This window comes from Anas acuta, chromosome 10, assembly GCF_963932015.1.
Source record: "Anas acuta chromosome 10, bAnaAcu1.1, whole genome shotgun sequence".
Taxonomy (NCBI): Eukaryota; Metazoa; Chordata; class Aves; order Anseriformes; family Anatidae; genus Anas; species Anas acuta.
This window is the reverse complement of record NC_088988.1, coordinates 17,867,326-17,894,233: the sequence shown is the minus strand read 5'-3', so window position 1 is coordinate 17,894,233 and position 26,908 is coordinate 17,867,326. Positions and strand designations below refer to the sequence as shown.

Genomic DNA, 26,908 nt, shown 5'->3' with positions numbered 1-26,908 from the left:
TCCCAGTGCATCTGTGAAATAAGGACAAAGCTCTCAACAACACTATGGGCTTCTGCTACTACAGCATAAAAAAAAATCAACTCAAAAAAAAAAAAAAAGAGTATCTCTTGAATTTCAAAGGAGGTTTGAGAAAGACAAATAAAAATATATTTGCAAACATAATTCACAGATATACAAACACAGAGTATTAATAAAAAGCGTTTTTCTTTAGCAGGTTTAACACCTGCTCACTGTACTGTAAAGCAATAAACAATGAATAAAGAAAGCAAAACACAATGTGCAGTGAAGCAATACAAACGTTTTGGAAAGCTACAGTATTAAGTGATCACCTGTGATTTTGTGGGTCTTTTTAAATGCTACATCGAGATGACTTTAACTAATGTCCCCATTAAACAAAATCCTTCAGTTCTGTCTCAAAACTGTAATAGAATTAAAGGCTGCTCAAAAGCAAGCAGATTCAAACACCTATGTGAAATAAAGCATCAGATCTGAGGCAGCTTGACAAAATCAGAGACCTGCATCACTACCACATCCATTCACAGGAAAGGTAACGTCGCCTGCTTGGTGCAAAACCAACCTGACAAATTAAAAACAAACAAACAAACAAATAAACTAAACCAGAAATGATCACTGGAGATCTCAAGACATCACAAAACAATCAGCTTCAGGAGAAAACAACAATGGCTCAGCCCCTGCTTTAATGACTATTTCCTTTGCTCCATATGAGGCTTTGGAAAATATTTTATAATTTTAAATTACCAAAAAGAAACACAGGACCATCTCCAGCAGCAAAACACTCATTTTAGGAAAAATACATAAAGTTTTGGCAGCTCTCATAAATGGAGTTGTTAACGAGAAACAGAAGAAAGTTCAAATATCCTAATCCCAATAAATGTGGGGATGTTGAGCGAAGCACAAATGCCACTGCTCTGATACAGAACTGATCCGTGGAAGGAAGCAAAAACAAAAGCCGTGTAAGCGGGGGAAGGCGCTGACCACACGTATATTTGGGGATTCAGAACAGAAAGCGGTTCTCCAGATGCGCTGTCCTTATAAAACATTTACTGCTCCTACTTCAGCTCTCGCTAAAGCAAACCAATACACGCCTCCCAGCCGCGCAGGGGCTGCCCCACGCCTGCCAGCCCACGGCCACCGCTGGCCGAGCAGCACGTGGGGGCACAGGGGCTCGCGGGGAAGAGCTGCCTGAACGGGGACATCGCCGCGGCAAGAGGCTGGGCCCTCCGTCCCGCTGCCCTTGTCAGGACCTCTCCTTTCACCCCCCGGACCCAGGCTCCCTGCTGAAGGCTCCAGCAGCGCCTCCAGCCCCGGGCGGCCTCCTTCCCGGGACGTGCGTGCTGGGTGCCTGCCCTGCTGCCCTGGCAGCCAAATTTCCTGCTCCAGAGCGATGCTGGCCACGAGGAACGCGCTCCCAGCCCTGAGCGAGCACCCACTTTTTAACACCCCCCAGCTCCTCGTGCTCGGCCAGCTCCTGAAGCACCAGCCGGGAGCCACGGATCTCCACACCGACCTCCCCAGCCTTCCTTCTCCCGGCCTCTCCGCGCGGCTGCCACAAAGCCCGGCTCCCCAGCTCACAGCCAGCTCGCCCAGCGCTCCTGCCCGCCACCGCGGCACCGCTCGGCCTCCGAGGAGCCCCCGGCCCCCGCCTGCCCCCGGCCCCTGCCCCGCCGCCAGCAGCCGCCTCCGGGCCCCGTCCCCACGGACCCGCGGCCACGGCCCTGTGCGTGGCGGGCAGGGAAGGAGGGAGGGAGGCAGCCGGCTGCCAGCGCCTGGATTAGGGGCCCCGGGGAGGTGCCGGTAGCTCGGGGCTGGCTAATTCCCTGCTCTCGCCAGCTGGGCTCCCCCAGGGGCAAGGAGACAAAAGGGAGCACGAGGGGGATGCTGGGCCCGAAGTAGGGCAGCACATGTTGCGCGTGCTGCCGGCTCTGCCCGGGAAAAGAGGAGAAAAACAACAACAGGGGAAGGAGAGCGCACGGCCGTTGTGTTATTCACTACTCTGCCTTGCTGGCTGAGATTTGGATACTAAAAAACGAGTGCTTTGCAGGAACGGTTAGAAAAATAAACGCGTTTCATACATCCTGCCTTTGGCAGCCAGGCTGCCCGCGTCTATTGTGGGCACTGGTCTGCAGGGGAACGGCTGCACCGGGGGAGAGCCCAGAGCACTAAAAACAGTTTGGGTGGATCAAGCTTCGGGGTTCAGCCGTACACTGAAGGTGCCAGGGCCAAACCCAGGTAACACAGGCCGGGCCAGCTCCTTCAGCTGTGTGACTTTACATGCGCTTGTGCCAGCCACTAAGTTGGCAAAATCAAACAAATGCTGTAGAAGTTCTCCTTCTGCTCTGAAACGAGCCAATCTACCTCAAAATGCATTCTAGCAGTCAAAGAACAACAGCCCCCCTCCAGCTGCTGCCCTTCAAACATTTGGGCTGTTCAAAAACCAAACCCAAAGGCTGATGTGATTCTGGGAGCGATGCACAAAGACGTCGCTGCGCTGCTGTCAGCTGGATTCACAACCATTAACATTGCTGCGGCTGAAAAGCGGAGTTTGTGTTAGAAAGGGAAGCATTTACACAGACAGCTGAAAGCAAAGATTGTCTCCTTCTGTTAGCCTGACTGAGACCTTTCCTCGATTTTCATGTTTAACTTCTTTTTCTTGCACTGTTTGCTCATTCTTTGAGAGGTTGAAAAGAACTGGGAAGCTTTAAGGCCCAGGAACAACCCACCTTGACTTTCTCACAAACAAGATACTAAATTACAAAATGCCTAAAACTGAAGAAATTAGGAAAGAGTCATTATCATTAATCTCTTTATTGAATGAAAAATAGCCCTGTTAATTTTACCTTGCCATTTTAACTTGAAGAAAAGACCTATAATGAACTGAGAAGGAAATTCTAAGGTGTTTTACCCGAGCAATATTTTACTGGGAAGATATATATTAGATGTAGTGTGCCACGTCTGGCAATGGCGGTTAGAATAATAATTCTACATTAATGCAATCAAAGGAATGTAGCAGAATGAGAAAAATCACTTTCAAAAAGGAGATTAAAGTCATTAAAAATGGCTAATCCTGCAAAGTGGGACTGTTCTAAAATAGAGAATCACATGGCTGGAGCAAGGCTTTTGTCAGTTGCGCATAAGAGAATGAAAACAAGTATTAAAAGGAGAAGAAAATTCAATAAAAAGTTTAATTAGGAAAAAAATAGCATTGAGGAAGCTTCAGGATGTCAGTGGTTTTCAGGATGTATGTGTGGGTCACGAAGCTTAAAGGGCCAAAGTTGATAATCAATCTCCAAGTGGTACAGTAATTTAGCAACTTAATGTTCAGCACGTTTATGGGACTGCAAGCATTTATCATCATCACTGAGGAGCTAATTCCAGCCTCAGCGCATTCAATAAATGTATTTTGCCTTCTAATAAGAGCAATTTGGCCAAACTGCAGTATAAATCATACTTCATTCTCTGTTTATCTTCCAGATAACACGAGCCAAGTTCAGAAATATACACATGAAGCTAAAAGAAATAAAATCAAGTCTTAAAAAAACATGGTCTCTTTTAGGACAGAGACATGCAGCACATCACAGATCGCCAGATGCGAGCAGCGCTGTCTCCTCAGCATACACCGATGGCAATATATTTATTATTTCAAAGTTACATGTATTTTGCTAATAGAAATCAAACAAACGCAACACAATTTCTTAAATACCCAGGGTTTGGCCAAGGAGACAACTTCAGGGACTCCCCTCCTGAGAGGACAAGAAGCCACAGAGGGCAGCTTTGGGAGGTGCTCCTATTCTGCCAGGTTTGTTCCTCTAGCACAGAGCTAGTACCCCAAAGCAATAGCTGCATTAACAGAAACAAACCCCCAAAATCAATTCCTGAGGAAAAGATTGCTGTTCGATGTAAGTTCAGATTCCCGGTTCTTTCAGAGCCCCTCCATGACACCTAAGCTAAAACGCCCAAAACACTCACATTGCGTTAGACAACTGAAAGTTGGTGGAGTTCTGGCACCCCCAAAAAAAGTAAGCTCCTTTCAAAAACAAACTTGGTATCATGAGACATGCTCACACACTGTCTGTGTCTCAGCTCCTCACGTCCGTGGTAGGGAAAAGCCATCTGCTGCTCAAGGGCAAATTGTAGGGCTTACTTCTGCATAGCTGTGAAACCCCGAGACATCCTCAGACAGAAGGCCTGACAGAAACACTACCAATTTCAATAATTATTATTATCACAGACGCTTAGCTACAAGAATACAACACCAAAATTGAGAGAAAAGGGCTGAGAAATCTTCAGTAGTGGTTATAGCAAAATTTGAATTGCTCCACTACGCATTAACGCCGAGGATAGATCATTACAATGGATTATGGTAAGAACCTCACACAGCATACGCTGTTCATTTACACTGCAGTGCTGGTGTGAAATAATGCAAATCAAGTTTACATACCAAATGTTTTAAGTTTCAATGTTTTCAGTGCACTGTAACAGCTTTTTCCTTTTTTTCTTTTTTCTTTTTGGAGTATTTAGCCCCATTTTCCTGTACATTTTTTGCACAGAGAAAACAAAGTAAATATTAAAAAATCGCACTAATATTCCAACCCCAATTTTGATGCACAAATTGGCTTCACCGAATGCTTTTGCTCTTTGTCACAGGAGGCAATGGTGGGCTATGAACCACCAGCTCTCGGGGCAGCGATGGCATTTTGTGCCGACACCGCACCCGTCGGAGCAGCACCACAACCAGGTGGCTGTGTCTGAAACCTGGCGTGCAGAAGCACTCCAACGCGCCTTGCTAAACAACAGAAAAGGGCTTCTACAGCTTAGAATTATCCCTACAAAAACATCACGTAACTAGCCCCACAACTGGTCAGCCCATCCTCACTCAGGCATGAGAGGCACTGGCAGCCCAACTGCCCCGAAGGGCTCCATATGCAACTCGGGAACATCGGCTTCTTCACAAAGCTTTCCTGATACCTGCCTTATTTCAAGGCACTCTTGTATTTATATATATATATTTATATGGATATTTAATACTCAAAGTGACACTGACTGGGGATAAAAAAGCCTAGGAGGTGCTAATAGAGGGGGCACCGCTGGCAGCTCTCTCGTGATCACAGGCAGAAGGCAGCGGTACCGTTGGCACGCTCACACGGCAGGCGTTTGTGGTGCGCTGCGTTACCAGCAGCTACCAACACTTTCTGCAACTTCCCAGCTTTGCACTGCCTTTTTTAAGCAAGGTTTTTAGAACAGAAAGGAGGACGTCTGGCTCAACGGAAAATACATATAATCTAATTTTTCTTCTCATGAATAGAGCAACTTGGTATTTAGAATACCAAACCAGCACAAGATGTCGCGCGGAATTTCAAACACGAAATTTGCCGGATGTCTGCTGCAGATAAACTGTTACACACAGCCAGCTTAAACCTAGCTGTCTTTGTTTAAACCTTTCTTTTGTGATCAAAGATGCATTTAATTAGTCTATTTTTTATGCTGCAAGTTACAAGAACACAGAAGAATGTCCACTGAAGCTGAGCTGATAGACACAAACTTGTTAATTCGGCGTTGCCCATCCTGAGCCCTGGTCTCCCATTAGCAAGGATGTCAGGACTCAGTAGTGGCCATCGATAGGATGAGACGTAATTCAACACAGACAATAAAATCAGAAAGTTACTTTTAACGTTGCTGCTCTTACATCAAACAGCCTGTATTTTAGAGGTAACAAAAATTAATCTCTCACTAAATAAGTTATTTCTCACCTCGGTAAATGGCATAATAAGGGGTGGAGGAGAAAGTTTTATGTTAGATCTAGGAATAAACGAAATGCTTTCAGGGTTGAATCACTGTTTTTCTTTACTCCCTTTGGAAAAGCAGCAGATACTATATTCTGCTGTGCATCATGGACTTGGGACTGAAAACAGCTGCACTCTAATTACATGTAAAGTGTACCAAAACATTCCTTTTATCACAGACTGTAAATCTGTTAGCATCTGTCTCTCCTTTGTTTCTTCCACAAGATACAAGCTTGTTTCTACATTTTTCTCACCTGTAGCGGTGATTAAAATTCATTATAAATGAAAGGAGTGAACACTAAAACAAGTTCCTCTGTGTACAGTTCTAAACTCAAATTAGAAACAGCTGTTTGCTAATTCATGCAGTGATGTTTTGTCGTGCTCTGTGAATCAATAATAACTCACCCTATTTCTCCAGAAATGTTAGGATTAGATGTAGATTTTGCTTAGCCGTTTGCTCTTCAGAAATGCTCAAATACACGATCTGTCTTTTTTAAGCAAGATTAGAGGATGATATCGGCAGAATCATCAATGAATTAACAGGAAGATCTTAATAGCTTGCTGCTTGTGCTTACCCTGCTTCCTAGAGGGTCCTGTGCCATTCTTGCCGGCTTTGAGACCTACAGAGCATTTAGCAAGAAGGCTTTTTGTAAGGCGGATGTCAAAGAGCCAGCCTGTATTGGGGTCACATGCACGCGTCGTGGATGCGGCAGTCACACAGAGAGCACTACGAAATCTGAGGTTGGGCTGCGACACGCACAGCTTCCAAACACAAGGAATGACAAAGCCCTTAGGAAAACAATCCAAATAGAACAATTATTGCTTATAATAATTACTTATAAAATTATCTGTAATAAATGGCAGTACTTAGGCTAATTGTTAGTCCTATTTCTCCATACTGTCTTAGCCAGAGCACAACCTTCAGATGACCCTACTGGCCCTACAGTCACACAATTACATTCTGCACTTCTTGCTACTGGACGCCAACATCTATCATGATTTCAACACCAGATTACACAAAACAAAGAGACAAGACACAGTGGTTAAGGGCTTTGCCTGTTTCATTTTTGTATCTAAGCCCCCGGACGCAGGCTGCCTTTTGACCAGCCGTGGTGGCTGGCTCGCAGCGCCTGCGCTCGCTGCCGCAGAGCTTGGGCATCCGGCCCGGGGCGGTGGAAGAGCATCGCCCTCCACGAAGCTCTGGGCCATACACACGAGGGAAGTCCTTTTCTCAGTTCTAAGTGAAGGGGTGTTTCCTTCCTCCTGTTTCGTTGCTGTAAGCAGTAACAGGGTGCTAACTGCACAGCACAAACCCTGGTGTCAAGACTCGGAGCCACTCGTGGAGATGCGGCCAGCAGAGCCCTTCTGGTGGGATGAAGCAAGACTTCCAATTCCCTCCCTGACTTTCAGTCCGGCTGCTCCTGAACACAGCAGGCACCTGCTCTCAGGCTGCTCAGCCGAGTACCTGTGGGGTCTGCCAGCCTCAGGATCTGCCCCTCGGTTCACGCCTTGGCTGAGCATCAGAAAACCAGCGTAGCCTGGAGAAGCTCAATGAACACTGGAACCAAAATTAAGAGGCGGACTTTTTCTCCACAAACTGACCAAACCAGAGTGATTTAATTGAATGCTTTACTGTGCTCATTTTCATGTCTCTGAATTGTACTTTCAAGTGAAGATTAAGTCATCAATTACAATCCATTAGGCTCATTCATGAAATTCATTTCAGGGTCAGGTTCTGTGCGGTGAGCAGGGACCCTGGAAGCTGACAGGGGCAGGCAGTGCTTTCCGCAGGATACTCAGCTTGGGCAAAGCGAGCCAGAGCTCGTTTTGATGGCGTGGGCAGCAGATTGGAGGAGCAAGAGCCTTTAAAACTGGGGCAGTGGCAAAGTAGGACAAAAAGAGTGCTGCCAAGCCCTCTCAGATAAGCTGCTGTTACTGCTAGGACAAATGCGTGTCTACTACTGTGCTGGCAGGCAATAGCAGCGCGGTGTTTCCACTGCTGCAGAGCTCCGTTCCAACTCCTTGGCCACGTATCAACTGCAAGCCGAAAGAACCACGAAGGGGGAAAAAACTGGGTCCAGACACCACGACTGCTCTGCGTCTTCTGGGTCGGGTCACCAAAAGCGTCTGCCTTGCTGGGATGGATTTTGGTGAGGAGATTTTCAACTGGATGCTACGCAGTGACCTGGCCTCCTGCCATCCCCGCCTTTAACGTAAGAAAATTCTTTCCCAAGACCAGATTTTTGCTCCTAAATGGGTATTTTCCACCGGTGCTCAGTAGAGGCTATACCAATTGCCATGCTCCCAACCTGAGAAAAACCTCATGTTTTAAATCGCAGCCCTGCACAGGACTTTACTGCCAAGCTTTCCGGCCTGAGGAATTTAAAGCTGGTCGTATTATTAGAGCAAGTTGCAGGGGAAAATAAAACCAGCTTGTTAAGTTAGAAAGAGCGGGCTGTTCCAGGCTCTCATTTTGATCTAGGTGGGAAAACTGTGACGCACTTACAAACTTAATAGGTTGACGTTGGTGATGAATAGGCCTAATGCTGAAAAACACATGTTGGCTGAAATTACTCAGCAATAAACAAACAGTAAAAAACAACAACATCCAGATCTTGTGCTGCCTTCAAAGAACTGGGGAAGGAAAATCAACAAATTACACGGGACCGGCGGTATCAAGTAACCTGCTTTATGGTTACGCATGCACGTTATTGGTCTGATTTCCAAACGTGTTGTGCATTCACATTGACCCCACTGAAATCACCAGCAACGGCGGCTGCCGAACCCTCCTGAAAATCCAGGCGATGAACATTAAACCTAGCCAGATCGACGCGGAGGTGTTTTCAGAAAGGCGCACACATTCCCCATCCCCTTTATGAATTCAGGGCCGGGATCTCACGCAGACGCGGTGCATGGCAATGAAGAGGCACTTGTGAGCCCGCAGCTCGCAGGCCGACGAGCAGCAGTAGTTATTTACACAGCTCTGCTCCACGCAGCTCCTCCAGGCCTTCACCTGGCCACATCCGAGGGGGCTCCTGTACCTCAGAGACCCCCGCAGGTATGCCTGCAGCTCAGGCCCTGTCTCACCCTGGCCCGGAGACGGGGTTTGCTCCAGCTGGGCAAAGCTCCTGCTCCTCGGGGAGTGCTACGGCAAAGTACCATTAGTTAAGACCCTGGGCTTGCTACAGTGAACAAGTTTTTTTAAATATTTCATTTAAAACTAAAAAAGAAGACATGCACATGTAAAAGCACCCTGTTGAATACTGAGCACGTTCCTGAGTCTCGTTTGGTTAAACGTGGGTGCTGAATCTGTTCGGTGTTTGTGAGAGGCCTGAGGGGAATGGCACTGAGGCCGGAAAGGAAGCTCTCTGCCTATCAATACCCGATAGAAACAGCTGAGAGGTTTAAAAAGGAAACAGCTATAGATCTGGGGCTCTGCAAGATGAAAGCCAAACCGTGTGGCTTGCCTGGGAGAGGCGCGTATTCCATGCTGCATGGTAACACGGCTTCTGTGCCACTAGCAGCAAGCAGCACTTTAAACAGGAAGCGGCTTTTGGAACAAGGCAGCAAGCAGAAGTGTTGGCCACATCCCTGCTCCCCTGCAACAAACGTAACATGTGAGAGGCCTTTCGGGCAGCGACCCGGTGCCTGTGAGCTGCCGACTCGCCCTGCACCACAGCAGCAGAGCTCTGTGGGCTGCGGGGCTCTGCCAAGTGGTGCCCGTGCTGCAGCACCACGGGGTGATGGCTCACCAGGAACCCTCTGCTGCGGGCACCAGGCCCCAACAGCCGCCCACACCATGCCCCATCTCCTGCACGGTGAGCCTGCAGAGAGCTTTCAGCCCTGTCTGAGTTCTTTAGGGGCTTATGAGGATGCTGGCCAGAAGACAAGAGCTCCAGAGAAGCCCTCCCACTGGATCAGCGCAGGCAGGAGGAGCGCAGGCAGGGGCCGGCAGCCCCAGTGCCCTGCCACACGCCTGCCGAGAAGCGCACAGAGCCAGCAGCCACTGCCCTCGTGCTGCAGGAACATCGCCCACGTCAGCCCAAAGCACGCCCCACAGCAGCACGGTGCTTTCCTTGGTTTCCCAACAGCAGTGGTGTCCTCCCCCCGAACTGCTTGACGTGGCTTTAGGGGCTGGTTGCCTGCACTCAGATATCCCTGCTTCACCCAGGAACACAGATCTCCTTCTGACCACGTGCTGCTGGTTTTTTCTCTCCTTCCTGTAAACGTGGATTGCTCAATTTATTCTAGTTAGTGACTGTCTCCGTGTCTCCTTGGCCATAGACACAGAGAATGAATTTGTAATGAAGGAAGGTGTAGGGCACAATTATTTGTTTAAATGGGATTAGAATCAAGGTTGGAGTGGGCACTGAATCATCTCTATTTATCCCTGAAGAGGAGGGCCAGCAGACATTTGGCACTTGCAAATAAACACCTCTTTCCCCACCGCCCCTCCCAAACAGCACTCCTCCCACCCGAGAGCACTCTCACACAGACATCGGCACTGATATCACCGAGTTAAAGGGAATAAAGGGAAAAGTTGTCTTCGATACCTTCCTCCCTAACTCTACCCACACGATGCAGAATGGTTATACTCACAGCGAGTATCTGGGGATGCTAACAGAAGGAATGAGAAGGCAGTGGGGAGACAGGGTGGATTACCTTAGAGGTGCACCTCGGTACTGCAGGAACTGGAAGCATTCGGCTGGCTGTAGAGGAGTTCACTGAAATAAGAAGCAGGTGGCAGCTGGGGGCGGGCGTTTGGGTGGGGCTGGTGCCCAGCAGAGTTGCAAACCAAAGCACTAACAGCAAAGCACGAAAGAACAAAATCACAAAACCTCTCGTTTCAGAGAAATCAGGTGTCTGAGGTTTGATAGAGACATGGGCATCTCCAGAACCAGGTGTGCTCAAGAAATGCTCTCCAGATGACTGATGGCTGGAAACACCACCACTCCCCGAGTCAAGTAACAAGTTGGTGGTGGTGGTTACCCAGATGTGAAAAGGTTGGGTACCTGCCCCTAGATCTCCAGTGTGGGATGTCTCATATTGTGTCCCATCTCTACTGTCCTAAAGAGTCAAAACAGTGACTGCAAGGTGTATAAAACACGCTGACTGCTGAGGAGAAGAAATGCCACTAAGCTGGACACTGAGTAGGGAACTGAGTAGGGAACGGAAATGTTTCTGGAAAATAGAAAACCATTGGTTTCATAACCCATGGGAGGGGTTTTAAAGCTCAAACTAGCTCCACTTACCCAAACCCTACCATCCTAAATACCTATAAATACTGCAAACTCACACCTTTAGCCAGAATAAATACTTGTGACACTGAATTCTATCCTTTCCATCTTACACTCATTTCAAAACACAGATTTGTGAGCACCAAGAAGCATGCGAGTACCAACCCTGGTTCCCCATCGAGACTTTGTTATTCTTCTGTGTTTAAGACAGGAGAGCAGTGTCTGTCTCCTGCCAAAACCAGAAACTCCACCTCAGTCGTGGAGCATCCGAGTATAAAATTAATCTTCTGAGTAGTAAATATTCGATTAACATAATGCAGGAACTACATGACTTGAAAATAATCTACTTTAGAGGTCAGGGTCCTGGATCACTGAGAGCTGATTCTTAAAGATATATAAGACTCTTAAAACAAACCAAAAGGTTTTTTCCATTGTCTAGGATTGCCACACCTTCCACCTTTAGATTTACAATGACAATAACCGCGAGGGCAGGAAGCTTCCAGCAGTGTGTCTACCCGATGTCACTGTACTCAAGCTAAGAGTGACTCCACCAGTTCTTCGGCTGGGCTGAAGGTACTGAACCTGATGGGATTTTTCCCTCTCTGTTGCTCTGTACCCGAACATCCATTTTCCAGCGCGGGGGCGAACAGAACAGGAACCAGAGGTGTGGGCACTAAAGGAGGAGCCACTATCAATGCCCAGGAACACACCATGTTGGCCAGCTGGCCAGACTTGTACAAAAGCATTACAAAAGTCAACCGAGCCAACGGTTTACAGTTTCCCTCTATTTTCCATCTTAAACTGTATTATTATCTTCCTAATGGCATTAGAGAGGCTTCCACTGCAGCCACGGAAAGCAGACAGCCCCTAACAGATTCCTGTCTGAATTTTTGTGCAAAGTGTGAGCAGGTAACAATATTTACCATGTACAGTAATTATGAAAAACTGTGAGATTGTGTAATTATGTATTTTAATTACATGATCTGATTAGCTTTTTTAATCACTTCATAAAAAGAAAGGAAATTCACCGAGGTTGTCAGAAAGTTAATAAAAATAAGGTAATTCACGGCTAAGGCTCACCATGGTGCCTTTCTAACTACTTCCTTGCTACACCCCACTGTGCCTAGGTATTGGAGGTCAACTATAAGTATTAATTTCCTCACTTTTATTAACTTTGGTGACAACATCCATGCTCTTTTGGCATGGTTTTTTTTTGTTGTTGTTTGTTTGTTTCATTAGGAAATGTTTTTCATTTAGCTGAGTGATATTTTAAGAGGCGGCAGGCTCTTCAAAACCAGCAGCCTGATCATCTGAAGCTCTTCACAAGAGGAGCCTTGCCTGTCCCTGTCCCCGTCCCCATCCCCGTCCCTTCCAAAGGCAGCCCCGTGGAGCGGTCACTGCCACCCGGTGCCACACGAGCCGTGCCAGCAGCCTGCCAGGCCCCAGCAGCTGAGGCTGGCTGGCGATATTGGTAGCTCACGCTGAAGCAGGGCCCTTGCCGTGCACAGAAATCATCCCAGCGCTGCAGCAGCAAGAAGGAAACCAGCCCCTGCAGTCGGACGGATGGCAGCAGGCAGCTGAGCCCAGGGCCGCCGAGCAAAGAGGTGGCAGCAGCAAAAGGCACGGCTCCTGCAGGAGCCTGAGGTGCAGGAGAAGAGGTCTGCCTGCTCCAGGCCCAGAAATCTCCCCAGCATGCACAGAGAGCCCCTGGGAGCCGTCCCGCTGCACTCACGGGCTGGGAGGAAGGGCCGAGAAGCCTTCTCCTGCTCCCGAGGCAGGCCAGAGCACGTGTTTCAGCTCTGGAAAACAATTTTTCTAACTTTTGGATGCGATTCTGCTCTAAGGAAACATTTTGTTTATATCCAAGCTGGGATTCTATAATGTAATACTTGGCTATCGGATCGAGCAGCTCTGTTTTACTCATTTTTGGTTGCCTCTCTCCCCACTCCAGCCCTTCTTGCTTTTCCTCCTCTCCCTCTTTACCTTCCCACCGCCTCTCCCTCGATTCTCTGGGGAGAACAAATCGCTCTGGGAGGCTCAGCGGGCTGACAGGAGCAGAAATGTAATCGAGGTAGGCGTGCAGGGGCCGGGCACCTCAGACCCTGCTGCGATGAAGCCCACGCGGGCTGCCCCGGCTGCGACCCACGGGGAGAGCCGCGCTGCCTGCTGCGGGGGGACAGGGCTGCCGGCGGGCCCAGAGCGGTCATCTCACGGCTCCTTCTGAATACTGGAACCGAGCTGGCACAGAACGCATTCACTGGGAAGGGAAGCTGTGCTCCCAGAAGGAAAAGACCACAAAAAAGCCTCCCTTTTCCAAGAGAAATCTAAGCCAGTTCCTGGCCAGATATCCCTTAGGTTTTCATCTCCGTTTTAGAAGACTTGCAGTGCATCCTCCCAGCCCTGCCCCATCCAGGCAGAGCACCACGATGCTGCTCCAGCAGAAAAGGGTGGGTGAGGAGAACAGGGGCTCTTCTCCGTGACGCTGACGTAGCTCTGTGACACCTGCTCTGAAGCCTGCTTTTCTTTGCATTTGGTTCTTTGGCTGCCATAAAAAGGACTTTGACACTGGGTCTTTTGAAATGAGTTTCCTGACTGATAGGGAGGTTTAAGAGAGCTATAAAAGACAAGAACTGAGGACAAATACCAGTTATTTCCAAAAACAAAAAGCTGAAGGCGTTTGCTAGCATGATGCAGTACCAAGCTCTGATCCAAGACACCCAAAGACAGAACTCTCCTTCCTGGCAGTCTCCAGCCTTGCCATTTTGAACTGCACCATGCTTCTTACTAACCATCTCTAAATAATCCCACCACCTTCCGGGATGCTGTTCTGTGACGAGCTGTTCTCTAGCAATTCCTAGTAATTTTAGGAGTTACCACGCATTACTGCCTTCTCTCCTTCCCCTCCACGTGCAGTTTTCATCTCGCTCCTTCCTGCCACTTCTCCATCCTCTCCCAAACTCAAATTATCAGACTGTAAACGCGGGCAGGTCCAGACACCCAAGGGGTGAGCCAAGATCTTGTCTCCTGGGGAAACTGCCATAGTGAACTCAATGAGTATCTGTGATGTTTGCTGGTACTGGGGAATAATATTTCCCTTGGGCACTTTCTGGATAGAGTCTACCACCTGGGTTAAGTCATTATTACAATCAAGCAGAAAAAAAAAGGGGGAGGGAGAGAAAAGATGAAAAAACACTACAGCAAGCATCATTAGAGCTCATCAAAAGTGCATTAGAGAACACCTGATAATACACTCTGAACATTAATGATCCTTACGATATACCATATTAATGCAGATGTTATCTGAATTTATGGAAACCAAATTTTGCATTCACTCATTTCCCTAAAATAGGTGTTTAAAAACAACAACAACAAGGAAAGGAAAAAAAAAAAAAACACCCTCTCTAAGAACAATTAGTTGCCTGTCTCAGGAAACAGATAAAGTAAAGCCTCTGATCCCATACGTGTTGCTGATCACAAATCCACAAAGCTCCAACAAGTCCTCTGCCCTCGGAATGCTGTTGGCATTCACTGGCACCAAGCTACAGTTAAAATGGATGATGGTAAGCCAATATTAATAAAAGGGTCGTGATTGTGTTGGCTTCAATTGGGCTATTATTGCTACTAAGATCAATTTTACTGGCAGCCGCAAACTCTCCAATGCTGGGCAGCAATTCCCCTTGCAATTTTTCCCCCTTCCCGTTCTGAGGGAGAGGCACGAATGGCACAGGACCGACAGTGCCACTGCTACAAAGTGCTGAGTGCCCGGTTCGAGCCAGAACAGCTCATTGTCTGAGGAGCCGAATTCTTCAGCCCGTAACTGAAATGGAGGTCAAAAAATTAATTCTAGGCGCAGCTTAAGTCCTGTGTTCCTCCTTTACGGAGACTGCAAATCATGTCAAGTTCTGCATAAATAGGTTTTGTGGGGGTATTAGAGGGTGAATTACTGTCATCTAGGTGCTAGTGCTTAGCAAAGCAAGGGCTATCAAACTCGTTTTGCCAAAATCCAATGTGAACTGCTGCTCGCAAAGAAGGAAGGTCACCCAACCAAGAACACGTCACAAAAGCGGTCAAAAGAAACAACAAAAAAAAATATCTGAACCACATTCTTATGAAGGAGTGCTTTATAAATACGATGGTCACCCCTAAAGACCGTTTTGCTCATTGCTATTTGAAAGCCAAAGTGAAATCTTTTTCCTAAGGAAGGACCTGATAAGGTTTGCAGCATCGCAGAATTACTTCTAGAAATACGGGAAGCAGGAATTATTTTTAGTGCAGCTGAGAGGCCAGGCATATTTCAGGCAATCTCCCAGAGCCTGCTTCTATACCATGTGGGACATAAACCCACAAACTATGAAAGAACCCAAATCAGTATTGTTTTCTCAAGTGACATCCATTATCCCTCATCTGAGAAAATTAACACGTGTATCCAGAAGCTCAATAAACTAAGCTCAGAGCTAAAAGTCTGGGATTAACTCTTTCTGCGTCGCAACGAGTGCCATCCTTTAAGTCAGCAAACTGCTAACCCATTCTGTTTTATATTCAGGGCTGCTGCCGTTTAAACCAACCAGGGGCATCCAAATGCATTTACACTCCAGCACAATTTCGAAACGTTACAGTACACGGGGTAATCGAGAATTTCCAAATTCCAAACAGCTACAGAGATATAAAAATGGAAATACAGAAGGGCCATTAGACCAACACATGCTGGTTTGGGTAGCATTAGGAAGAGTGTCACAAAATGAATAAAAACCAGCTTTTGTGCAAAGTCTTTTTTTTTTTTTTTTTTGACATCTGAGTTAGAGAATGTATCTAGCAGTAAAACACTATGAACGTTTAATATAGGCAACCTTTGTTGCTTTGCCAGCTTATTTCTACATCAAATGATAATATTTGAAGATTTCTATTCCAGGCAAGTGTTCGTATTTTTTTTTCGTCTTCCTGATCTGCCAAAAGATAGGAAGTTCAATGGATCCGATTTTTTTTTTCCTTCTTTTTACCCAGATTAGTAGATGGAACAGTCCATAAATCTGACTGGGGCGTATTCCGAAGAGTTAAGCACAAATGCTCAGAATGATTGATAATGCTGCATCTCCTACCTAAGTACACAGAAAACTCCAGGCAGGTTTTTTGATTCTAGACTGAGTTTTACAGAGTCCCACGCTCTGTCATGCTAAAATAAAATAAAATAATTAATAAAAAACAGGTATCCAGAACAAACGCAAGCAAGGCTTGCTTTGATCCACCAAGTGCATTGTACTGATTTCCAGATAGTGCTCTGGGGTGGCTAAATTAGGAAAGCAGTGAAGAGCAAGCCACAGTTTGTGACATCAACAGAGGAAGAGTCGGGCAGCTTTCTGCAAGCCGCCTGTAATTCCTCCCAGCACCACAGAAACACATCTTGCATCTGGTGGCACGTCCTTCTCGGGGACATTTCGCTAACTAGCTACCCAGCAAGGATGCAGGAAACATAACGCGCACAGAGCAGCAAATTCTGAGGCAGGAATAATAATAATAATCTGATCGTTACCCCAGCGCTTTAAAAATCGGACCCCATGGCGAGACGCCAAAATAAAACATCAAAGGGGGCCTCCACGAGCCAGGCTCAGATCAACATTGGGGTGAGAGCCCGCTGCCTCCCTACCCTGACAGCAGGCAAGACAAGTTGGAGACATCTGCTGGGAGGCCAGGGGTCAGGCTGCCCGGGCTGCAGGCAGAGCACGATGGAAATGAGTGCACGGAGGGAGCCCACGCGGGGGGCTGCAGGGGCCCTGCGAGGAGAGGCCGGGGGCTGCCCCGTGCAGGACACAGCTGGCCCCGCAGCAGGCCCACCAGCCACGCTGGTGCTGCCTCAGTGCAAATCCACTTCTGAAGGGGTAAAGTGCTGGCCGGCAGTGAGAGCGAGGGGATGAAGGTGGGCCAAACAGCCCTGCGAGCTGCCAGGCAGGAGGAGAAGGGGGAAGGAGGTGCTCCAGGCACAGGAGCAGAGGCTGCCCCACAGCCTGGGCACGGACTGTGGCAAGTGGAGGAAGAGTGTGAGGAGGAAGCAGCAGCAGAGGGGAACTGTTACGGACTGACCGTAACCCCCCTTCCATCCCTCCTGCAGGACTTGGGGAAAGGGAATTTAATTTTCCCCAAGCCGAGCCTGTTTTGCCTGTGACAGTAGTTGGTAAGCGATGGCCCTGTCTTTAGGGAAACCTGCGAGCTTTCCCATCTCATTTTCTCTCCTCGTCCTGAAGGAGTGGCTGGGTGGGCGGCTGGCAGCTGGCTGAGGTTAGCCCACCACAGGGCAGCTGACTGCAAAAGCCTCCCCAAAATAAAAATCACAAAACAGTGCCTAAATCTGTACCTATGGCTTTGTGGGCCTGAATTTATTGCTTGCCTAGAGTATGTATTCCATTAAAAACATTTCTACCGGTAATGTGAAATGCAAGGACTTGCTACCAGCACGAATAAACGCTGCTGATCCCTCAAACTGGAGGCTCTGGTTGCCATCTCGCTGCTCGCAGGGTCACTGCTGCCTGCACGCCACCACCCCAGCCTGCCTCTGCCGAGGGGTGGTGCAGATGGGTGGGCTTTGTCGTGGCAGAGGGAGAAGCAAGTTGTTCCAAAGATAGCTTAGAAAGAAAAACAGACCAATGTGCAAGATGAAACACTACACAGACGGATTCAAAAGCAGGTTTCCATGTGTGCTGAAACACTGGGGGCCCAAAAGCAAGGAGCCTTTAAGTTGCTGCATCTTTTAAAAATCAAAAATCCATCAGTGAAAGATAACCCTCCATATTTTTTCCTATAAAAGAACTTTGATTTCTTGGAAAAATCAATGAAGCTTGATTACTGAAAATGGCAGCGTGAACACGAACACCCTTCAGGCATCTCTCAAGCACCTCTGCAAATCACAGGGCAGCGCGAGGCACATGCCACTGCTGCTGCTCGCATCCTCGCCCACACACCACCGAGCTTTCTGAAGACGCGATGGAAGAAACCAGCAAGCTGAAAACAGTGCCTTAGCTACACGGTGCTCCTCACACCTGGCTCGTGGCATGCCCGAGGACGTTGCAGAGAAGACGCTTTCAAAACCTGGCCGCAGGGATTGCTTCAGCAGTTGAATGAGACGAGACAACCAGTGCGTGTGGTGCTGCCGAGCACCCAGGGATCTCAGGCGCTGCCGAGGGTCCGCTGAAGAAGACCTGCTCTTCTGTCAGGCTGTGCCAGGGTGCGCAACAGGAAAAAGCACATGCATGACATTTGGAGGAGCCAAAGTGTCAGTGTTCCCATCAAAAAGGACCACACGTTGACATGTGAGGCCTTGGGATGTCTCTGCATCCTTGTGCCAAACCCTGTTGCAAGCTACCCATGAAGGTGCCGAGGTTACTTAAAGGCTGCCCATGGTTCCTCACGCATCTCTGCCGGACCGCTGCCAGCAGCACTTTGTGCTTCCTCTCTCACAAAAAGCGCCCTCCATAAACACAGGGACTAAAGCAACTCCTCACATCAGAGCAGAAGTCCAGACTTTGTGAACAGTGTGCTTGGCCTCCACAGTGACCACAGAGCCTCTAGGTGTGCTGGGCTCCTTCTCTGCCCACAAGTTGGATGTTTTGAAGTGAAACATTTGCCAGACACTCTGCAAGCAAAACAGCATTCAAGACAGCATCCGTGACTATTTTCCAACTTCCAGCAAGGGATGGGAAAGGTGGGAGACAGGATCATCAGCTCTGTCTCCTGACCAAGGCAACAAACACATCTGGTGCAAGTTGATCTGTTTTAACCAAGGACCCCACTGGCTTTTGAACTCGGGACAGAAGATACTCAGTTTGCAGAGACCCGCATTCCTTCTCCTACAAGGATGTGACAGAGCTTGTGGCTGTGCAGCACGATCAGAAGCAAGCAATAATATGTCAAGTCACAAATTATTGCAGTCCCTTCCCAACATGGCTGGGTATGGGAGAGCCCAATGTCCACACATCCATAGGGTTCAACTGGGGAACAGTTTTGTCAGCACACGGCCCCGTAAAAGTGCAGGTTTTCTTTAGATTGTTAATCACAATTGCTTGCTGTTCATATTTACTTCTTGCAGTATGAAGCTTAACCTGACTTCTGCTGGGAGAAGAGGAACACAAGTCATGAAGGCCTTTTCCACCTTGGCAATAGGGAAACCCTGCCTCACAAACAGGGAGGGGGACCAGGGCACCTTACAATTGACACCAAGAGAATTACCTCCTGGGAGCCCCACAGGTCACTTGGTCCTGATATCCATCTTCGTCAAATCCTTCGTGACTAAGAGGACTGAACTACAGGGAAGGGGCAGGACAGCACAGTGGATCTATCTGACAATGAACAGCGAAGAAACAGTACCTTTGTCCATGGAATTCTTAAAATAAGGTTGCAGAAAGCGCTATATTGAGTCTTAAGGGCAGAAGCAGGAGCTCAATGGCCCACAGTACGGATGTTTAACTTCTTTATGGAATCCAAACCTCATTTTCAAACATAAGAAGTTCAGCAGACACGTGAGAAAAGCCAGCTGAAATTTTCTTAGCAATTGTTTTGTTAGGTTGGACATCTTGTTTATCGTACCGCTGCATACACAAGTTAGTGCGAGCCTTAACCACGAAGGAGCCCACCCGTTTCTCATCAGCCATGTCCTCCCCATCTCATCCACGTTGGGTTGTGTTTGTTGTTTTGTTTTGGCTGTTTTCTGAAACAGCAACACCACGAGACGGCTCTGCACTTCCCCACGGCTGCGCCCCGCTGACACGAGGCTCACGGCGGCACCGAGGGAGCCAGGTGGAGGCCGGGCACCCCTTCAGCCCCGTCCCCCTTTCCTCCGAACACTGAGACATTTCACGGCACTTCTCCGTAAGATGCACAGGCATCTACAAACATCTGGCAGCTCACCAGCCAGCAGCTCTCGCTATGGTCTGTAATTTCTCGAGTCTAACCTGTAATTCAGCCTAGCTCCAGACTGCCGGTGATTTCCAGCGATAATAGCGGCGGCGCTGGCCCGACTCCGTTCCCAGCAGCACAGGCAAGCTGCCGGCACTGCGAGCAGGAGCGGGGCTCTGCTCAGGTGTCTTCCTCAGGCATGGGAAAGCAGGAGCCCAAGGAGTGTGCTGCTCCCTGTTCATCACAACACCTCCTGTCACTCCGTCAGCAGGATTTATTAGGTAACCCGCCTACCGTCTCCTGGAAGAGTCTATCCGCCTCTGACAACTCGGATTCCAGAAGTTCAATGGCAACAGGGAGGAAAATTCAGAGAGAGCACACGGCTTCCCCCAAGCCCCGCTTTGTGAACCCGCATACCAGCGCGAGCAGACGTGATCATCCCTTATTTGTACCTATCAGCTTTGATGATAATTGCAACCCACTTGACACTTCTGTTGAAAGGCAGTATTACCAACACGAAATCTGATAAATATTCAACAAAATCTAAATTCAATAACTCTATTTATCTCGAATCCACCGTCTCTCAAACTGTTTCAAAATATTTGTGTATTAAAGAGAGCGGGAGGGGGATGAGGGAACCCTGCTTCTGCAACCAAAATGCCTGAATCACCGCATTAATGAACACAAGTTTTTTATTTTTCAAGTTCAGTGAAAGAATGCCATCTATGCAAAATTTTGATCCCACATTACAAAATAATTACATGATAATTACATGAGCATTAAGATGTCTACCCCCCGAGTAAAGCCACTGCACCCAACCGCTAACTAAGGCAGGCCTGGAATGTTTCAGCTTATTAAGGAGAAATCCAGCATTGAGCAAAACCTCCAGCTGAAGCAGATTTCCACTCTTTTACTCCTCTGATTTCTAATTAATAATTAAAACATGTTCCTTTCTTCGGAAACCCAATTAGACTTGCGCATCAGCCTGAAAACAAACTTTTTTTTAGTAGCTAAGCTACTTCTCATGGTTTAATGGGGCGGCAGGAGTGTTTTCTGCAGAGCTCCACTGACACAATTCATTTATTTCTTTCCACCCTACAATGGGTATTGTAATCCATCCCAAACAATATAAACAGTACATTTGCACAGCTAATTAGGATGTTGGCAGTGTGAATTAGTGACCCTCTGATTTCTTCCAGTCAGGGCTGCCCCTGCTGCCTGCACTACTTAGGATTCACAATTAGGCAATTATATTTTCAGCATCTTTTTTTCCACTCTAATGCTACCTCTTCCCCCACGTTCAGTACGACTGCACACACCACAGAAGGACTGCGCTGTTGATTTTGGGGTGGGGAGCAGGGGAAGGGAGGGAGAGACGTGTGGCATGTTCAATCCTTTCGCCTCTCCACCTCTGCTAACTCGGCACCAGAGATGGTAGAAGGTCCGGGAGCCTGCAAATTACCTCCACAAATGTTTTAAAGACGTGGCTGTGCAGAGGGGGCTGGAGGTGGATTCGGACTGGGATGAGGCAGGGGAAAGCCGGACCGAACACGCAGCCCCTGCCCGCGGGCGTGGGTGGTTTCTGCTGAAGCGCCACGCTGGGCCCCGGCCACCGAGCTGTCCGGAGACACAGAACGATGACAAATTGCAGAGAATTCAGAAGAGGGCAACAGAAGTGATTAATGGGCTGGATGCGCTGATTTATGAGGAAAGGTTAAAAGGTCTAATTATATGTATCGTTGTTACAGAGGAGCTGAGGAGGGTGTAGGAACTGCTTCCGAGGGGTTCGCCTACTGTAAGCAACATCACCGCGTCCCACTGAGCAAGCCAGGAAGGGCAGGAGCAGATCAGAAAACAAAATTTTATGCTAGACACCAGGAAGACATCCATGATAAACGTTAGAAAGAGCGCTTTCTAAAGGGAAGGACTAGAAGCCTCATCATTTGAAAGCTGTAATGGACAAAGCACTAAGAAAATACACTGCAGGGGATAATGTCTGTTTTAATGTTGATGCTTGTTTAACTCACTGACTAATGTGCACTGTGGAGAAATGGTATCTTTGTTGAAGCACTGTGTACAGCTCAGTTCTCCTGTGCTGTGAGAAGTTCTCTGTGAAAATCACTTGTTACTAAAGGCGCTGCGAACACTCTGGGCCAAGGAAGTGCCACCCCATACCAGCTCCTGATCCGCTGCCGGGGAATCCACCAGCTCCACGATTACCAGGGAGTGCAAAACGGAGCTGCACAATTTCCCAGTGTTCCCGAATGTTAACTCTGCGGTTTCGTAGCTCTGTGATTAAAACAAACAAGCCCCACCGCCCCCAAGCCAGACCACTCTGCAGAATGAAACCTCTCTCTATTTGCTTCTTTAAATATGGAGTCACTTTTATGTCCTAGGAAATCAAGTGTTTAAGAGCAAATTAACCTTGGCATTTGTGTGACTGAAGAACAAAAATAAATCAAGAGAACTAAACTGTTAGAAGTAATGAACCCGATACTCTTACTCATACCCAAGTAAATTAGGAATACTGCCATCGAATTAAGCCAATGGAAACACACTGAAGTAGAACCGGTATAAATCAGCGGAGGACCACGCCACACGTAACCAGAAGGACACATTGCCAGGCCATGTGCAGAGCTCCAACCCAGGGAAAATAATTTACAGCCCGTTCATGGCGACGGGAAGCAGTGATGGCAGCCCAACAGCTCCGTGGCTGCTGCAGCACCAGCGAGCAAAGCAGGAAAATCCGCACGCTGCCGGTCCGCAGCGAATCGCCCCAGAAAGCAGCCCAGAGCGTAGCACTACCGGCAAATCACTGTCTGAAGAGTTATTCCACCTCCCGTTCTGCACTGCCACTATTCACAAATATAGCTATATATATGGCCTGTAGAGATATAAAACGCTTCAACTCGCACAGCGATCTGTCCATCATCCTGCCCATGCATGAGACTGCACACAGCCTCCAGCTAGCACAGCTGGACCTCCAGGTGCCAGATTAGGAGAAACCGAAAAGGTCCTTTTCCAAGAAAAACACAACACTCCTGCCCCCGCCCCTGCTCACGTGCATGTGTGAGAGCTAAGCGGGCTTGAGGGGCTTTATTTATTCCCTGCTACATGACCATTAAGCTCTACTGTCGATATCCGATTCTGCCAAATTCTGTCATTTAACGTTTTCGATGTAAATTATAGGAAGAGATCACGGAAAAAAAAATACAGTAGAAAACAGATGCTCTAGGCTCCAGCTTTTTTCAAAACTACCGTTTCCTTCGCAGTTTTATTTATTTATTTGGTAAGTAGAGGCACATGACCACACACTCGTTGCTGCCATAGCCATACGAGAGAAGACCACCGCTTTTCCCCAGCTTTGCCATTTACATCAGTTTCTTTCCCCCAGCTAAAAAAAACAAGCCACCCTCCCTTTGAGAACCGGCACCCTCCCACAAGACAAGGCGGCAGCACCCATCTGCAGCACTCAGGCAGCCCGAGGAGCAGGCTCTGCATCCTGCCGACGCTCTCCTGCCTGCCTGGAGGGAAGAGTTCAATGGCTTCACGCCTCGGTCTCCCCATCCGTGAAATGCAATCCATAATACCACATAGTACTGAACTGCTCAGCAAAGTTTGTTTAAAACGTTACTGCAAAATGAGACAGCCTTGATAAGTGAGTAATTCAAGTTCAGCTTTCAGCTGCTATCACTAACGTTCAATTGAACTTGGAGTTCAACTTCTCAATTGACACCACTAAAACGATTTATACAAAAGCTTTACACATCCATGAAACTGAGCCCTCTTGTGTAGTTTACAGTACATTAAATCACTATACATCAGCACAGGTTTCGTGGTCCGTAGGAGGACAGTCTGCAGAAAGCACTGAGCACAGAAAGCTGCCGTAAAAACCTGGAACTGAAACAGCCACGGCCCTACTGCAACGATCAAGTCACCAAATCTGCACAGTACAGCAGCGCTGTCGGTCTGCCTCAAGCTGATGAAAGAGCGTAGTTCAGGAGGGAAGGCAACGCGGACAAAGAGTCTCAAGAAACTTTGGAAAATCATTTGGATTTAGAATTTGACAAGGCTTGTTATTTGCAGCTCTAACTACTCACCGGGTCTGGCCCAAGTTTACCGCAACTGCAGCTCAGTGATGCATTAATGCTTTTTTCGTTACTAAATTCAAAACAGTTTCTGTTTTATCAGGGTTTCAGGCACGTTGCCTTGTTAGCCCAGCTTGTCAGAAAGAACCAGTCTCAGGACAAAAATCTTAGCCCCAGAAAGAGTTAAAAAAATCTAAACGTGCCTTTAATTCTTATCTATTTAATGTGTTTATTTCCTAAGCATTTCCAAATGATATTTGTTTTACAGACTAGTTTATCTAAATCTTTTTAGCTGCATGTATCACTCACCAGCATGATTTTATTACAACGGATATGTTATTATAGCTTAACCTTGCACTCAGTCACTAATCAAAACCAATTCAAGCAAGCAAATCAAATGTTCCAACTTAACTAAAATCTCCTCCCTTTAAGCAACAAATAAAGCCTGTCTGGCTCATGGGGAAACTTCCACGTATCAGCAAATCCACAGGTCACTCAAATCAGGCACATTTCTGCAGTCTAAATTTAGCTGCTCGCATTTCCTCAAAACTTTCATTGCTGAATATTGTGTTGAGACTGTTAAAGCGCTACGTCTGAGGGCTGCAGTCGTCTCCAGCTTCAGCGATGGCAGACGTAAGACACGAAGTGGCTGTAACATGCAGGCACGCAGCTAGCAGCAAGCAAACCAGCAAACACATCAGGCATTCAGAAGCCACGACTCGTCTCATAGCACTGCTGGCAACGCGATATATCAAATATGTGCCGTGCTAACGAGCAGTGTATGAAGCTACTTAACCGGAGGAAGAGGAGAAAGCTATAAAACCTTACATACACGGAGGAAGGTTGATTTCACCGCCGTACCACTCAGCTTTCCCAATTCCTCCTCCAGTGGAAGCCGAAGTGATCACCGAATGCTCATTTTTGGAGGGCACAAGGCTGTGCCTTCGCTCAGGAAGGACGCACTCCTACCGCGGTGCTCTGCCGGAGAAATGCCTCAGCATGGGGACAGCCGTGTCCTCGGCACAGGGATGGCTGCGTCCTCGGTGCTGGGCCTGCCGTGGGCTCAGGGCAGGTGGGTGAGCTGCCCCCGCGGGCAGCCCGCCCGCAGCATCCTCGCGAAGGCGGGAGCCGCCGGGTTTCCCCCCTGCTCCTTGTGACAGAGGACGGAACAAATTCTTTTTCGTAAATGTAAGTTTTAAATTTATATAATAACACCGAATGCACCAAAGCTGCCAAGAGACATTGAACTCGTGGGATCTGTGAAAGTTTTTCACACCTGTGTTTTTCTCCTGTGCCTAATATTATGGGAGGCATTTTGGAGGATTTTACAATGCAAGTTTCAATGAGACACTTACAGTCTCCCTCAGGCAAATTGTCACAGCTGCAGAGGTCTGCTACCCAGCTGCCAATCAAGGCAGGCAGGGAGTATGTGCAGGGAAATCACAAAAAAGGCAGGCTTCATTAGGCTGCTGAAACCTAACTAGAGGCTATCTGGGCGTGCTCGAGCCCTTAAAACAGGGTTGTTTTAGAAAGAGTAATTTTTCCTTTCCTTTCCAACTCAAGAAAAGACTCCAGTACTCATTGAGGAATGTGTTAGTGCCAACTTTTCCCCTTCCAATTTCAGTGTTTGTTTTGCCCTGTTTAAAAAAAGAAATTACATCACCCTAGAAGCTTTTATTATTAGATTAGCTGATATCGTTGGAAAAAGTGGACAAGATTTCAGGTTCCACGTCCCTTTGCCAGCTCTTAGAAGCGTGTCTACTTTTTCCAACTCTAGAAGTTGCTCCAGTAAAATATTATTTCTACAACCCTTCCTTCCTGCATTTCCATGGATCACCACAGCTACAAAGCTGCTGGTATTACAGATGGACTCTACTGGAAGAACTCAAAGAGATTTTTCTTCCTTCACTCCTAACGCAGACAAATTCTGAGGAAATTATTTGCATTAAAAGGAAAAAAGAAAGAGACAGAGCTGCAGACAAGGACAAACACCCAGAAGTTCAGCCCAAATGATAATCAAGTGGGAAATCTAAAAGCACATAGAAACAAGTGGCATATTGTAAGCCATTTAGCAAAGTTAATTATAGGTATTCACTACATCTGCCTTGGCCCCAATTCAGCAAAGTATTTAAGCATGTGCCCGGCGTTAAGCAAGCGCAGGCTGCAAAGCCTACGTGTCCAGTCACGTGCCGAGGTTAGGCATCTGCTGAAGTACTTTCCTGATGCAGGACTGTAGCACAGAGCAAGAATCTCCCTGAAAGATATCTAATAAGCAGCTGTTATTTTAAGAAGCACACGAACATATTGCACATTTTATGTTCCTAAAAGTGCTGGTGTCATGAGGGTATAAATCCACATACAACATCGTTTCACTCGTGGAGGTGCTTGTGCAATGCATATTTTATGAATGAAAATAAAAAGGCAGATACTAAACTAAGCCATAATCAGACACATCAAGCTGCATATTATCCTCTTTCCGTTGCTACACTTCACCTTCGCAGTCCCCATCGCTTCTTTGTTGTGTCTTATTGACAATTTGCTGTATTTTGCTGCAAGTTAATTTTCCCAGGAAAACAGAGGCAATATGTTGGGGGGGGAGGGGTTAATTGCTGTCCATTTAGAGCTGCTTCTCAACATGGAAAGACCTAACAAAATGTTCAAACAGTGATGTTTGGGTGGCTGAGCAGGGACATCTAATATTCTGAATTTCCAGAGTCATGAATCATGAAAAAAAAAAAAAAAAAAAAAAAAAGAAAAGGCACTGCGAAAAGCTCAGCCCTCCCCTCGTGGCATTTCGAGTGAAACTGGATGCGGGCGCCTCGAGTCGTGAAGTTTGGAAAATTCAGGGCCGTGTACTTAAAAACGCAGGCGGATTCCCCGAGCGAATGGCGCTGCGAGGAGG

General features: G+C 47.5%; 1 protein-coding gene across 7 annotated transcripts in view; it reads right to left on the bottom strand.

Annotated features, from left to right (window-relative positions):
* The window catches only part of ZNF423 (zinc finger protein 423), a 209,498-nt gene that overhangs the window by 95,473 nt on the left and 87,117 nt on the right, over positions 1 to 26,908 (bottom strand). Inside the window, exon 1 of one of the 7 annotated variants that reach the window (XM_068693090.1) lies at positions 330 to 448. The exons of the other annotated variants lie outside the window; for them this stretch is intronic. The gene's annotated coding sequence lies outside the window, so the exon portion shown is untranslated. Of the gene's footprint in view, positions 1 to 329; positions 449 to 26,908 lie in introns of those variants that run through there. 7 annotated transcript variants of the gene reach the window in all.